Here is a 15803-nt window from a genome sequence, read left to right on the forward strand (position 1 = left end):
GTAGAAGGGGCCACAGCTTGGCCTGGGCTCCACATTATTCTGAAGCCTATCGGGGCCCGGAATCCACGGGTCCCAACGGATCCCCGCTGTTGGCGGAGAGAAACGGGGAGAGCTCTGTTTGTGGGCAAAAGCAGGGCGGGGAGATGAACACAGCCGGAGTTCACGAGGTGCCTGAACCATCAGACGAGGGTCTAGGAAAAGGGAACCCAAGGTTACAGAGGCGAGCAGAACGCGAGGAGCACCTCCTGCGCAAACTCCTCCGCCCGCCACTCGGTACCGCCAAACCGCACCGCACCGCAAGCCCGCCGGCTAAGCGGAAGGCAGCGAGGCTCAGGGCCCGGCCCAGGCCGGCGCATGCGCCGCAGCCCTCTCCGCTCCCGGCCCCCCTCCCCTCTCTCATCCCGGCGGGTCTGGGGCGGCGGCGGCGGCGGCGGCGCGGTGACGTCAGGGCGTTGGGGCAGCTCCTGTGACAGACGGAGCTGGAGCGGCGGGGCGGCGGCGGAGTCCGGCGGCTGAGATAGCGAGTGAGCGAGCGAACGAGCAGCGATCCCAGGGCCCAAGGAGCGAGAAAGAGAAGGAGGAGCGCTCGGGCGCGAGCGAGAAAAGCCGCGAGCGCCAGGCTTGGGCTCGAGCCCCGGAACGGCTGAGGAGCCCGCCCGCTCCCCTCCCCTCCCCCTCCCCGGGACCGGGCCCAGCGCGCCATCCTCCCCCTCCCTCCTTCCCTCCCTCCCTCCTTCCTCCCTTCCCTCTCCCTCTCCCCCTCCCCCGCCGGTGGATGGGAGTGAAGGACGGAAGAGGCCCTGCGGAGGCGGCGGTGCAGCGCTCCGGTAAGGCGGCGAGGGGGTCTGTGCCCTCCCCTCTGTCTTCTCTACGGCGCTCGGGCGGCTGCGGGCCGGGCCGGGCGGCCTGACGAGGTGGCTGCGCCGGTCCCCTCCCTCCCATTCTCCCCTCCCCCTGCCGCCGCCGCCTCCTCCTTCTTCTTCTCTCCTCGCTCTCAAAATGGCGGCCGCGACGGCCGTTGAGTGAGAGACACGGGAGGAGGGGGGACAGGCCGGGGAGGGCGCTGCCCTCGCTCCCCTCCTCCCCGACCCGGGTTCGGGGGGTGCCGGAGCCGCCGCGACTCCACTCGCGGCCCTCCCCGGGAAGAGATCGCCCTCCTCCCTCAGTGACTTAGCAAGAAAAGTATTCTTGGGTAGGAAGGGCGTGGAGAGCAGGTCGCTCTCTGATCTTGGGGAAAGGGTTTGGCCCTCTTCTCCTTGGCCGCGGAAGGCGAGGTCCGCAGTCGCCACCCCACCCGTGGTTGGCGGCTCGGGGACTATGCTCGGCTCCGCGCGGCCTGGGCACCCATAGGCCTTCAGGCGTTCCGTCCCCCACCTGTCCTTAGGATGGGGTTGACCTGAGGAGGATGGCCCACCCCTTCCCTGGTCCCTCTGTGCGGCGGTCCAGCCTCTACACCCGCTAAAGAGCGGTCCGACCCTCCGAACCATCCGCCGCATCCACCCACCGAATCAGGCAGGTTTTTCTTTTCTACCCCTGGCTCCTGAGACGGGAGTTGCCTTTTGACGTTGTAACACAGCTTCGAGGCCCTCAGCCATTCCCCTTCATCTAATCTCCCCACTCCTTTAGGAAACGCAGTGCCTTCTTTAGTCTCCCAGGTGAGAAAATAGAAAATGTCTTTGAGGTGGTGGGCAAATTTTAACTCTCTCAACAGTAGAGAAGAGGAGTAGGTTTTCAGTATTTTAGATAAGAGAGAGCAAGGTGCCTTGGCTTTATTTGTTTTTCCACCTTTCTTCAGTGACTTAGCAAGAAACTCCCTGGGAGGAGGGCAGGAAATTTTCTTTTGGGGTTGGCGTTTGGGTCCAAATTACATCAGTCCTTTGGTTAAGAATTTGTGCTTTTGAAGAGAAGAACCAGATTTGTGGTTTCATTCTCAATGGGCGATGTCATGCCAAGGTCCCCCCCCCCTCCCCCTTTCCTTAAGAGGCATTCGGGAGAGAATAAAGATATTACTGTTATCCCGACCTCTACTTTAACACATAGTCCTCAAGATTCATAACGCTTTAAAGGCTAAACAAAAAATTTATGCCATTTTTGGTAATTCTATTTTTGTTGGGAGGTGGGTTGTTTTGTGTGAATTTCATCTTGAGTCTAGGGCGGAGGAGAGAGCTTGGGCCTTTCATACCAGTAATGTCATCCCTCCTCCTTTGCCACAGTAGTATTTGCTTAAAATTTTGTGTGTGTGTGTGTGTGTGTGTGTTTTCTGCAGCAGGGCTTGATTACTGCAGGGTTCAGTCTTTTAATCAGGAAAATTTCCTGCCTGAGTATGTCGGCAGTGATACAATGTTGAATAAATAAAAAGCTTTTACTTAAAAAATTCTGATTTGCTTCTAAGACATCAGCTAGCTTTTAATCTCTCATGGGTATCTTTCAAGACACAGTTTTCCAAAATAACCGGCAATTGCAAGTTGCAGTTTTTATTAAAGCATAAGTGTAATCTGTATTTAGGGTGATTTATTCTTTCATGTTCTATTATAAATGATCATTGTTTGGATTGTTCAGAAGGGGAGGATCTCTTAAAACAAATTTGAAGCTGTTATTTTTTTTATAAATCAGAGAAAGGAACCCAATTTTTCACCAGATATTCCTGTATATATTGATTTTGATAGAGATAACCCTATTTTGGTACCCATCCCCTCCCCTTTTAAAAATGGGCTAATATTTGTGGATGCTGTGAACAGCCATTGAGCTGAGGAGACTGGGTGGAGTAAGAGAGCAGAAGCTGTGAAATGCTAGATTGCCCTTTCATAGCATTTTTCTTTTGCTTATGTTTTGTAAGGTTATTTGATACTAATTGGTGCTACAACAAAGGCATTTCTCTGTAGTAAATTTTAAAATCTGATGTTTTTAGTTTCCAACATTTTTGCAATTGGGGTAAAAAGCAATGTCCCTGCTCTAAAGCAGACACTTATTGTCTCTCTGTATTTGTGTATACATACACACACACATATATACAACCCGTGTTAATGTTTTTTTTATTGTTTTAGTCAAGTAAATGTAAGTTAATGAATGCCAGAAATATTTGGCAAGAAATAGTAATAGAAAATATGGCAAAAATCTAAGAATACTATAGATGTTTTCTTTTACTTTAGTTTGCATTGAAACAGTAAATCTGATTTTTTAATAATATCAAAGATGAGTAAAAAAGGATAAGATAATTTGTGTTAAAGGCTATTTATAAAGGTTTTCTTCTTCTGTTGTCCCTTGAAAGGGACCTTTTGTAAGGTACTACCGCAAGAGAGGGTAGGTCACTTTAATGTCTTCCATCAAGCATTCATGTGAATAGACATCTTCAAAAGAATGTCAGATTCATATGGTAAATGTGATTTTGATGAGACTTAAGACTTTTTGTCAATGTATGATATATTTTCACACTTTTGTTATTTTTAACGTGATTAGAAGGTAGAAGGGTTCATATGGTGAGGAACGAGTAAGGTAGAGAATGGTAATTCACTGTTATGTGACATATTCCCATCCTAGTATTTGAAGGTATAGAAGTGCACTAAGAGTGGTGATTTTTCAGTAGACTATTCATTGATCAGGAGCTTAAAATAATTTGACTTATGAGAGCTTTAGTTCCAAATATGTATCTGTGGATGTTTCTGATACACGTGACAGGATCTTTTGCTTAATTTGGAGATCAGTTTTTAAAATTCTTCATAATCCTATATTTATAAAACTTTTAATGAGATTGGGATAGATTTCATTTTTTTAGTAGAATTATTTGGTATGTATTTTTCCAGTTAAAATAACTTTAGAATATTAGAAATTTGGAGATGTTTCTGGAAGGGAAAAATCAGTATCATAACTTTTCTTTTTTCTAAGCTAGAACATCCATGTTTCATTGTCTCTATTTTTTCAATGTAAATGTTTTCCTTCTATGTACTAAACAATATGTATGTCAGTACATACTACACATATACGTGCATGTATACACCTTGTGGCTCATATTTTAGGTATTGAAGAAAAAATAGGACCTTACTTTTTGTTTACATATGGCTCATCTTACTCACAACTTGTCATCTTAATAAACAAGCCATAGAAACTATGGAAGTTGACAGCAGTATGGAGGTGTCTTTAAAAAACAGACTCAAAGCAAAATCTTAGGGCAATCAGAACAAATTTTCCAATTCTTTCCCTTGAGTTCTACAATAGTGAGTCACATACTCTTTTGCCAAAGGGACTTAAGGCTCAGTTGGTTTTAAACTGAGCTGGCCAATGTCTGCTGTGGTCCTAGAAGAGATTTTTTTATTCATGTCTAAGTCTCTATTTTGAAAATATTTCATTATGACAGGTAACCTGTTTTCATGTATGTTGGAAAGAGAAATAGTTAAATGTGAAGTGGAAATTCTTTGTCACTGTTCTTAAGTCTTCTACAATAGGACTGTAATTGTTTTTACTTAAAATGTTGCTCTATTTAAAATAAAACTAATGGTATGCAATGAGTTCTGAAAAGATAAAGGAAAAAAAAAGATGAAAACCTGTTCTGAAGTTGTTTAGCTGTAGAGTGAATCTTAGTTGTAAAGGCCAAGTGTTTTGAGAAATCTGTATTCATGAAGAAAAATGTTATAATATATGAGCCTAATAATGAACTGCAATTAAGGCTTTTTGGATTGTTTTAGCTTTGTTGCTGGTTTGGCATGACATTTTCAGGTAGTTATTTAAATAGAACCTTGGTTTATGTGTCTAAACTGCTATGTGTATAATTTTTAACCTTGCTATGGCAATTAGATATAACTGATATTTGTGAAATGCTTTATACTCCGTGGATGCAGGCATCATAAGTGCTTATTATTTTGATTTATTGTTTTCTCTTTAAAAGATGGTGGCTTTTGGTTGAAATGTCCCTAGGTAGGATTGATCTGTGCATTAAGGATATTTCTGGAAAGGTATCCTCTAAAGTTACTGTCATTTAACATTGTCATAAACATTTCTCTGGAACTTTGTAAATATATTGAATGTGGTACTCATTTTCATTTGTTCTGCTACTTTTGGAGGCAGATTTGTGTTTTTATGGGTGAGAAAACTAAAATTTAGAGAATGTCTTTCCCTAAGGTCACATGTTGGGGTAGCAGCTAGATTGAGGTAAATATAGGAATTTAACCACTTGGGTATTGCCTTGCATGATTTCTTCTTATTTTGACAAAATGGACCCTTTTTATGACCATTCTTGTGTTTGTGAATTTCTTCCTTTTCTAAAATGGTGAAAGTCCATTAGCATTTATTGTCTGCAGCATTTAAATTGGCATTTATTAACATACAGTCTTGTCTTGTTAACTATTTTGCTTGCATAAGGCCTTAGGCATTTGAGTAGGGACTCCCAGAGAGTGCCTGATACTGCTTTACAGTAGTATTAATAAGTAAATAAATACTTGTTGCATACATGCTGGTGTTAATTAATAAACAAGTGTTAATAAATTAATATTAAGTATTAAATTAATATTTAAGTAAATATACATAAGTTGTATTAATAAGTAAATAAATATTTGTTGTAATAGATTGAATGCAGGGTTATGTGAAAGGAAATGTGCTAAGCTATAGTTCTTTGTAATAGCTGACTTCCAGTGATCTTTCAGGAATTGAGGTGAAGGAGGGAGAAGTGTTCATACTTCCTTTAAAGGGATTTTATGTTGTTCCAGGGAACAGGGTCACACTCCCGACATACCTATCAGGGCCACAAAATTCTCATCCATAAGAAGTGAATTAACCCACCTGGACGCATTACATTTGCATCTTGTAATTATTTGTTTTTTGCATTTTTATTATGTGTTCTTTGAGCTCTTATGTGTTGACAAGAATTATTGACAGTTAACTAAGGCTGTTAACAAATTTTCTGAGAGACTGTCCTTTGATAACAGTGAAATTAAGAATCTGGGAAATTTTCAAGGACTTTAATTTTTAAATGCATACAAAATTTTATGTTTATTAAGATTTTGCATATTGATTAATCCACTTTAATAAGTCTATGGCAAAGATAGAAAGATGTTTTGTGATATTAGTGTTGTGTATGCTTAAGGCATATTTTATTCATCTTTCCATATTTGTTTTTATTTTATCAAAAATATGCTGACTGCAGGATGCCTGGCTGGCTCAGAAGAGTGTGGACTCTTGATCTCGGGTCATGAGCTTGAGCCCCACATTGGGTGTAGAGATTACTTAAATGAATAAATAAAATAAACTTTAAGAAAAAATATGCTGACTGCAAAAAAGGGGAAGATGAAGATGAGTCAGTTTTATTATTTGGTTTTTTGTTGCTAATTTTTATTTTTTAAGGGGGGGGAGTTATACATTCAGACTTATCACAGAAAACAGATTAAGCTATTGACTAAAACCATATCTGAATATTTTAGTAGTCTTAATTCCACAATTTGCCAGCTATGTTCTTTGAGCAGAACCTTCAGTTTCCTTATCTATAAGTGGATAATGTTGACAGTATCTAACTCAGAGAATAATGGCTACTATTGAATGAAGAATGGCCTATAAATCCTTCAGTAAATGATTTTTTTTTATTGTTAGAGACTTTTTAAGGAGAATTTAACATACAGTTAATCAAATAAGTAGTCAATATATTAATATAGTAGGTTTTTTTTTAAAAGATTTTATTTATTTGAGAGAGAGAGCATGGAATGGGGGGGCAGAGGGACAAGCAGACTCCCTGCTGAGCAGGGAGCCGGATGCCAGGTTTGATCCCAGGACCCTGAGATCATGACCTGAGCCAAAGTCAGACACTCAACTGACTGAGCCCCCACAGGGACCCCTTAAGTGTATTTCTTAAGAATTAATGTTAGGGATTTTTTTTTCTCTTTGGTATTCGTTATGTGTATCTGAAAACCAGTGATGTGTTCATAGTTTTTTTTTTTTTAGGATTGTATGTATGTATGTATGTATGTATTTAGAGAGGCTTGTGCAGAGGGAGAGAGAGAATCTGAAGCTGACTCCACACTGAGTTTGGAGCCTGATGCAGACTAGATCTCACCGCCCTGAGATCATGACCTGAGCCCAAATCAAGAGTCCCACACTCAACCGACTGAGCCACCCAGGCACCCCTCAGAGTTTTGTTTTTTTCTTTTTTTAAAGATTTTATTTATTTATTTGACAGAGAGCACAAGTAGGCAGAGTGACAGGCAGATGGAGAGGGAGAAACAGGCTCTCCGCTGAGCAGGGAGCCGGATGTGGGGCTCGATCCCAAGACCCCCAGGATTATGACCTGAGCCGAAAGCAGCCACTTAACGGACTGAGCCACCCAGGCGCCCCCACCCCTCAAAGTTTCTTAATAGGCAAAGAGTGCTATGTAAATGAGTGCCAAATGGAATAATTCATTTTTTTTAATGTAAAAGTATGTTGCAAATAAGCATTTTATTTAAACTGTAAAGTATGGTTTACATCTTTAACAATCAGAACATTTTTGTACTTTTAAATATTATTAATTTAAATAATTTAAATTAAACACATTTTTCCTGTGTTTTTTTAATAAAGTTTTGTTGTTGTTGTTGTTTTAAGATTTTATTTATTTATTTGACAGAGAGAGAGAGACAGCGAGAGAGGGAACAGAAGCAGGCTTCCCGCCAAGCAGGGAGCCCGATGTGGGGCTCGATCCCAAGACCTGGGATCATGACCTGAGCCGAAGGCAGATGCTTAACGGCTGAGCCACCCAGGTGCCCCTAAAGTTTTTATTTTGGAATAATTTTAGATTTACAGACAAGTTGTGAAGATAGTGCGGAAAGTTCATACACCCTGGACCCAATTTTCCCTGTTGTTAACATTTTAATTTTTGAGGTACATTTGTCAGTCTTTGTATTTACTGTTACCTAAACTCCAGACTTTATATGGATTTGACTAGTTTTTCCATTAATGTCCTCTTTCTGTTCTAGATCCAGCCCAGGGTACCATATTACATTTGGTTACGCCTCTTCTGGTTTGTGACAGTTTATTGATTCCTTGTTTCTCATTACCTTGACAGTCTTGAGTAGTACTCGTCAGGTATCCAGTAAGATGTCTCCCAAACTGGGTTTGTGTGGCGTTTTTTCAATAGACTGGGGTTAAGGGTTTTTGGGAGAAATACCACAGAGGTGAAGTGCACTTCTCATCATATCATGTCTAGGGCTATATGATACACACAAAACATCCCTGGTGGTGTTAACCTTCATCATTTAGTTAATATAGTATGTGCCAGTTTTCTCTACCCTAAAGGTATTTTTTCTTTCTCCTACTTTATCCTTTGGAAGCTAGTCAAGTTCAGTGTTTAGGAAGGGGGCAGTGTTTACATGTGTTAATTGCAGTTCTTCTATAAAATAGATTCATCTCCTCTCCCCCATTTATTAAAACAATTTACATTTTTGACTATCAGAAAAATTTTGTTTAGAATCTTAAATATTAAATCAATAACCTAAATTTTGCCTGGTTTTCTAAACAGTATTGTAACTACAGTTTGGAAACTAAAGATCAAAGAAAAATTTTGAAGAAATATATTTAAGTGTATTATATATCCCTCTAGAAATTATTCTTTTTTTTTTTTTTTTTTTTTAAGATTTTATTTATTTATTTGAGAGAGAGAGAATGAGAGACAGAGAGCATGAGACGGGTTAGGGTCAGAGGGAGAAGCAGACCCCCTGCCGAGCAGGAAGCCCGATGCGGGACTCGATCCAGGGACTCCAGGATCATGACCTGAGCCGAAGGCAGTCGCTTAACCAACTGAGCCACCCAGGCGCCCCCTCTAGAAATTATTCTGAGAGTAAAATTCAGTGTTGGGATTTTAGAGAAGAGCTCCCCATTTCTCCATTTGGGGCTTGTTTAGAGGGAGACTGCTGTGATCTGAGAAGCAAAGCAAATAGGGTATCTTAGTCATTGATTCTTTCCTAGTATTTGAATATTCCAAATAATAAATTTTAAGTAGTGCAGCAGAAAACAGAACATTTTGACTGATTAGACTCTTACTTTCAAAACAGAACTGGTAAATCCATGTCCTGTCCTAAAAGATACTATTTTATATTAAGGAGAATTTATAATTTGAGAGTAAGATTATTTTTGAGAATTGCAGTTACTACATTCTTCATATCTTGCCCTTCCATTGTAACACTTGTATAGAGACTTACATTGGTTTTCTATTAAAAAAAAAAAAAATCCTGGGGCACCTGGGTGGCTCAGGCTCTTGATATTAGCTCAAGTCTTGATCTCAGGGTTGTGAGTTCAAGCCATGGGTTGGGCTCCATGCTGGGCCTGGAGCCTACTTAAAAAAATAAAAATTTTAAAAATACCCAACACCATTAGATATATTTCTCTTCTAAATTTTCATCAGTTTTTTTGGTTTGTTTTTTTTTTTTAGAGGTGCCTGGATGGCTCAGTCAGTTAAGCGTCTGACTCTTGTTTTTGGCTCAGGTCATGATCTCAGGGTCGTGGGATCGAGCCCTGCGTTGGGCTCCACGCTCAGTGGGGGCTGTTTGAGATTCTTTCTCTCCCTTTCCTCTTGCACTCTCACTCTTTCTCTCTAAAAACAAATCTTTAAAACAAATAAATTTTCATCAGATTTTCTGTCCAGCAAACACTTATTTAGCTAAATTATATCCCAAGTACTAAGGATACAAACATGATTGTCAGTCCCTGCCCTTGAAGGTCTTAAAGTATATAAACACATAATTTAATATGCAAAGGTAGCATAACACTGCTATAATCAAAATACGTACTTGGTGTGATGAGGGCCCAGACTGTTCAAGGAAGTCTTCACAAAGGTGTTGAACATTTTTGAAGAAATCCTGTCACGTTGTTTGGGGTTCCAGGCAGAGGAAGTGATTTATACCCAGTCTCATGAGTACAGCTTGGTTGGTGAGGAAAGTTCCAAGTAGTTCAGTATGGCTGGGCTCATGAGTTAGTATAGAGGAGTTGATCTGGCCTGATTACCTTGATCTGGCCTGTAAAGCAGGGTGTTAATGGACCATCTTCATCAGAGGTAGGTTTTTATCTGTTAAAAATGTAAATTTCCAGGCTCCATCATAGACTTAAGAAAGAGTTGAAGCAGGACCAAGGTTGGGGAAGGTTTTTTGGTTATTGTTGTTTGTGTGTGTTTTAACTGGATAACCAGTTAGGTGTACTGGAGACTTGAGTCCTAAAACACTTGGTGTTTTTCTGTTTCATATGTCTGCCAGTGTAATTAATAATAGGAAATTTTTGTTTCTTATTGCTCACTAACCTTATGAAGCATTAAAAAATTGATTCTGTCATCGGGATGTATTTAGTGCAGTCTGTTGTAGGAACCATGAGGTACTAGAAGGTGCTCCAGACTGGGGACAGCAGTAGAATCATAAAGGTCACAAAGTGGGGAGAGGGAAGACCTGACCTACATTACATGATGCTCAGTGTTACTGGAGTGTGAGCAAAGTGGGACCTGATTAGAAATGAGATTTGAAAAGTGGGCAGGGATCAGATACTCATCAAAGGCCTTATAAACTATTTTGAAGCATGTGGACTTTAGGAAGTAGGGAGGCATCATAGTTGAGTGATGAAGAGCCCCACCTGTGGAGCCCAGGTGCTGGGTTCAGCTTTCAGCTCTGTTGCTTACATAACTGTGTTATCTATATTTTACACATGTGTGTGCGTACACACACATGCACACTATATAAAGGCTAGTTACTTAAATTCTCATAAGCAGTTATGAGGAGTAAATGAACACTTGTAAAACACTTAAAAGCAGTGACTAGCATATAGTAAGTGTTATATAAATATTAAGTAAAAAATAGGGGGCCGATGAAGGTTTTGTTTTTAGGTAGAAAAGTGATATGGTCAGATTATGTCTTAAATAGATGGTTCTGCAAGCTGTGTAGAGGATAGATGTTAACAGCCCAAGACTGGATTTTGGCAGACCTGTTGAAATTAGTCCAAGTGAGAGATGATGGTGGTATGCATAGACAAAAGAATAATCCAACAAATGTTGAGGAGGTAAACTTGGCAGATCAAAGTAATCGGTTATAGAGGAATAAAGTCAAGAGTCAAGATTGACTCCCACATAAAGTATTATTTCTAACATTTCTAAAGCAATACTTTTTAAAGTACTTTTGATCTTAGATATTCTCTGTGCTAGTGGTATTTGAAGCTTTGGGGGTATATTGTGATGGTTCCATAAAAATGAGAACTAATGGCCTAAGAGTTTTTAATTTCTCTAGATTAATAGGCCGTTGTTTTTTTCTAGGTAGAGATAAATTTCTCTTTAAGGATATACTGTTATGGGGGTGTTGTTAAACGTCTGCCTTAGGCTCAGGTCGTGATCCCAGGGTACTGGGATTGAGCCCTGCCCGCATTGGGCTCCCTGCTCAGCAGGGAGCCTGCTTCTCCCTCTCCTGCTCCCCCTGCTTGTGTTCCCTCTCTCGAGTTCTCTCACTCTGTCAAATAAATAAAATAAAATCTTTAAAAAAAAAAAAAGATATACTGTTATGCAGAAAACTCTTATTTAGGTCAATTCCAAAGAGCCAGAAGGCTTGAATAATAATTTTGTTAGGTGTTTTTTATATCTTTATGTTGAGATTTATGATTATAAAGATAATAGCTAGCACCATGGCGTAATAATTTAAAAAATTTGAAGTGACTGTTTAATCATTAAAAACATTAAAACTTGGGCACCTGGGTGGCTCAGTCGTTAAGCGTCTGCCTTCGGCTCAGGTCATGATCCCAGGGTCCTGGGATCGAGCCCCACATCGGGCTCCCTGCTCGGCGGGAAGCCTGCTTCTCCCTCTCCCACTCCCCTGCTAGTGTTCCCTCTCTCGCTGTATCTCTGTCAAATAAATAAAATATTAAAAAAAAAATTAAAATCTGTTAATTCTGTTATATCCAATTTTTTTCATTGTTTATGAAAATATGGTAATAAACTTTAATAGCCAGAATATTTAATCACTTATTCATTTCTTCGGTAAATCTTAGCTCCCTGCTCCCCTCTCTATTTCTAGATTTGTTAGATTGGGGGGGCTATTTTACTATTACTATTATTGTTATTATTATTATTAATTCCAGTATAGTTAACATACAGTGTTACAGTAGTTTTAAGTATAAGGATTTGTCAGATTTTAAGAATGGCTCTTTGTTTTTACCATTCAAATGGTTTTATAAAAAGGGGGGGAAACTTGATTGAAAATAGAACTTTTGGATTTGAATTTTCTCTAGATTCTTTTTTTTTTTCCCCATTTCTTTTTTTTAAAATTTTTTTATTGTTATGTTAATCCCCATACATTACATCATTAGTTTTAGATATAGTGTTCCATGATTCATTGTTTGTGCATAACACCCAGTGCTCCATGCAGAACGTGCCCTCCTCAATACCCATCACCAGGCTAACCCATCCTCCCACCCCCCCTCCCCTCTAGAACCCTCAGTTTGTTTTTCAGAGTCCATCATCTCTCATGGTTCTTCTCCCCCTCCAACTTCCCCCCCTTCATTCTTCCCCTCCTGCTACATTCTTCTTCTTCATTTTTTCTTTCTTAACATATATTGCATTATTTGTTTCAGAGGTACAGATCTGAGATTCAACAGTCTTGCACAGTTCACAGCGCTTACCAGAACACATACCCTCCCCAGTGTCCATCACCCAGTCACCCCATCCCTCCCACCCCACCCCCCACTCCAGCAACCCTCAGTTTGTTTCCTGAGATTAAGAATTCCTCATATCAGTGAGGTCATATGATACATGTCTTTCTCTGTTTGACTTATTTCGCTCAGCATAATACCCTCCAGTTCCATCCACGTCGTTGCAAATGGCAAGATCTCATTCCTTTTGATGGCTGCATAATATTCCATTGTATATATATACCACATCTTCTTTATCCATTCATCTGTTGATGGACATCTTGGCTCTTTCCACAGTTTGGCTATTGTGGACATTGCTGCTATAAACATCGGGGTGCACGTACCCTTTCGGGTCCCTACTTTTGTATCTTTGGGGTAAATACCCAGGAGTGCAATTGCTGGATCATATGGTTGCTCTATTTTCAACTTTTTGAGGAACCTCCATACTGTTTTCCAGAGTGGCTGCACCAGCTTGCATTCCCACCAACAGTGTAGGAGGGTTCCCCTTTCTCTGCATCCCCGCCAACATCTGTCCTTTCCTGACTTGTTATTTTTAGCCATTCTGACTGGTGTGAGGTGGTATCTCATTGAGGTTTTGATTTGGATTTCCCTGATGCCGAGCGATATTGAACACTTTTTCATGTGTCTGTTGGCCGTTTGGATGTCTTCTTTGGAAAAATGTCTGTTCATGTCTTCTGCCCATTTCTTGATTGGATTCTTTGTTCTTTGGGTGTTGAGTTTGATGAGTTCTTTATAGATTTTGGATACTAGCCCTTTATCTGATATGTCATTTGCAAATATCTTCTCCCATTCTGTCAGTTGTCTTTTGGTTTTGTTGACTGTTTCCTTTGCTGTGCAAAAGCTTTTTATCTTGATGAAGTCCCAATAGTTCATTTTTGCCCTTGCTTCCCTTGCCTTTGGCGATGTTTCTAGGAAGAAGTTGCTGCGGCTGAGGTCGAAGAGGTTGCTGCCTGTGTTCTTTAGGATTTTGATGGACTCCTGTCTCACATTGAGGTCTTTCAACCATTTGGAGTCTATTTTTGTGTGTGGTGTAAGGAATTGGTCCAGTTTGAATTTTCTCTAGATTCTTAGTGATATAATTAAATGGATAGGAAATTTAGTATCCTTATGTAGGTTTTTTTTTTTTTTTTTTTCCCTCATGTAGTATTTAAAATCTGGGTCCTGGATTATAGTGATATACATTGTGTATGATATCTGTTACTTAGGTATTGCAGGGCCATTAGGTAGAGGAAATAGCAACATGCACAGGTACAAGCATGAAGAACTATTATGTGTATGCTGGAAAGTAGTTGGGGAGAGGGGATTTGTAGGGTATGTATGGATATGAGGCTGCAAAGGTAGACTGATAGACTTTGTAAATTATATTCTGTATATATATGGTAGACAATTTGGAAGTCAACAAACAGTTCCAAGCAAAGATGAGCATTATGATCAGATGTGTATTTTAGATAGTTTATGTAGGTGGCAGTGAGGGATATAGATTGGAGTTTGGAGGTCACTTAGGAAACTTTTTCAGGAAAGAATGATTAGTGCTTGAAATAAGATCATGACGGTGAAGGTTACTGATGAGAGAAAGGTTTAGGAGGTAGAATTGTGAATGAGTAGAGTGATGGGGAGAGGGAAGTATTAGAAGACATCTCAGGTTTGTAGCTTGGGTGTCTGGGTAAAATTGAGAAACTGGGTGTTGTTAGCCATAGGAGAGAATAACATTTTTTTTTTTTTTTTAAAGATTTTATTTATTTATTTGAGAGAGAATGAGACAGAGAGAGAGAGCATGAGAGATGGGAGGATCAGAGGGAGAAGCAGACTCCCTGCTGAGCAGGGAGTCCGATGCGGGACTCGATCCCGGGACTCCAGGATCATGACCTGAGCCGAAGGCAGTCACTTAACCAACTGAGCCACCCAGGCGCCCCCATAGGAGAGAATAAGAGGAGGAATTATGTGGGATATTACATAAAGCAGCCAGATTAATTTTCCTGAACCACAGTTCTGAGAAGTCACTTTGCCAAAAATCAGCTTTTTACTGTCATTAGTGAGCAAAGGGCAAAGGGCATGCTGCTGGAAACATGCTATTTAATAGATACCAGCTTAAAACAGATTAGGTACTCAAGGGGTTTTCTTGTGTCCTGGCTCATCTTTTCATCCTTTTTCTTACTGCCTGCCATGTATCCTGTAATTCAGCTTTATGAAGATACTTCCTATTCCTTAAGGTGTTTTCACTGTGCCACTCCCTTCTCTTTTCCTCGGTGTATACCCTCACCTGTCCGTCTTTCAGATCTGCATACCAAATTTTCCTTTTCCAGACAACTTTCCCTAATTTTTTTCACCTGAAAGAAATTTTCTTTTCTTCTCAGTTCATAATCTTATGGTATCTGTTACTTTCACTCTTGTTCTAGTTTACATCAAATTTTATGTGATGTATCAAATGAGTTAATGCATTTAAAGAGCCTAGAACGGTACCTGGCACTCACTAAACATTCAGTAAATGTTGGTCATTGTTTTTTTTTTTTTTTTTAAGATTTTATTTATTTATTTGAGAGAGAGAGAATGAGAGACAGAGAGCAAGAGAGGGAAGAGGGTCAGAGGGAGAAGCAGACCCCCCGCTGAGCAGGGAGCCCGACGTGGGACTCGATCCTGGGACTCCAGGATCATGACCTGAGCCGAAGGCAGTCGCTTAACCAACTGAGCCACCCAGGCGCCCCATTGTTGGTCATTGTTATTAATGGTGATGATGAAGATGATTAAGATGAGTTGATAATGGTAATAGGGCAGTCCACCTTTACTTTCTGCCATCTTGTGATGGCAAAAGTGATTCGTTCTTGTCCTTGGACACTAGGAGAGCAAGGGTCTCTTTTACTTATGTATGTAAAAGTGCAAAAGGTACTGTGCCATATTGCCATTTTTCGAAGTGAAATTACTGTCTCTTCATTATTCCTGAGCTCTGTTGAGGGAATTAAAATGGCAGGCAGGCTCTTAACACTGATTGTCTCATTAAGTTTCACCACAACTATTTGAGGTGGGTAGTAGAACTCCTTTTATAAATGGGCAAATAGGCTTAGGAAATTTGAAAATTTGCGTAAGGTCACGCAGTTTTTAAGTGGCCAGGTTGACATTTGAACCTCCACTATTGGACTCCAAAATTCTACACAGTAGGACTTCAAAAGTGTAGGATTTATTCCTTC

The 15803-nt window shown here is 40.4% G+C and overlaps 1 protein-coding gene across 1 annotated transcript in view; it reads left to right on the forward strand.

The window, feature by feature from the left end:
* The first annotated feature begins 474 nt into the window (after positions 1–474).
* PAFAH1B1 (platelet activating factor acetylhydrolase 1b regulatory subunit 1) overlaps positions 475–15803 on the forward strand; it is an 86854-nt gene continuing 71525 nt past the window's right edge. The window contains exon 1 of the mRNA XM_032428396.1: positions 475–827. The gene's annotated coding sequence lies outside the window, so the exon portion shown is untranslated. The remainder of the gene's footprint in view (positions 828–15803) is intronic.

Source organism: Phoca vitulina, unplaced genomic scaffold (assembly GCF_004348235.1).
Source record: "Phoca vitulina isolate PV1807 unplaced genomic scaffold, GSC_HSeal_1.0 scaffold40, whole genome shotgun sequence".
NCBI classification, from domain to species: Eukaryota; Metazoa; Chordata; class Mammalia; order Carnivora; family Phocidae; genus Phoca; species Phoca vitulina.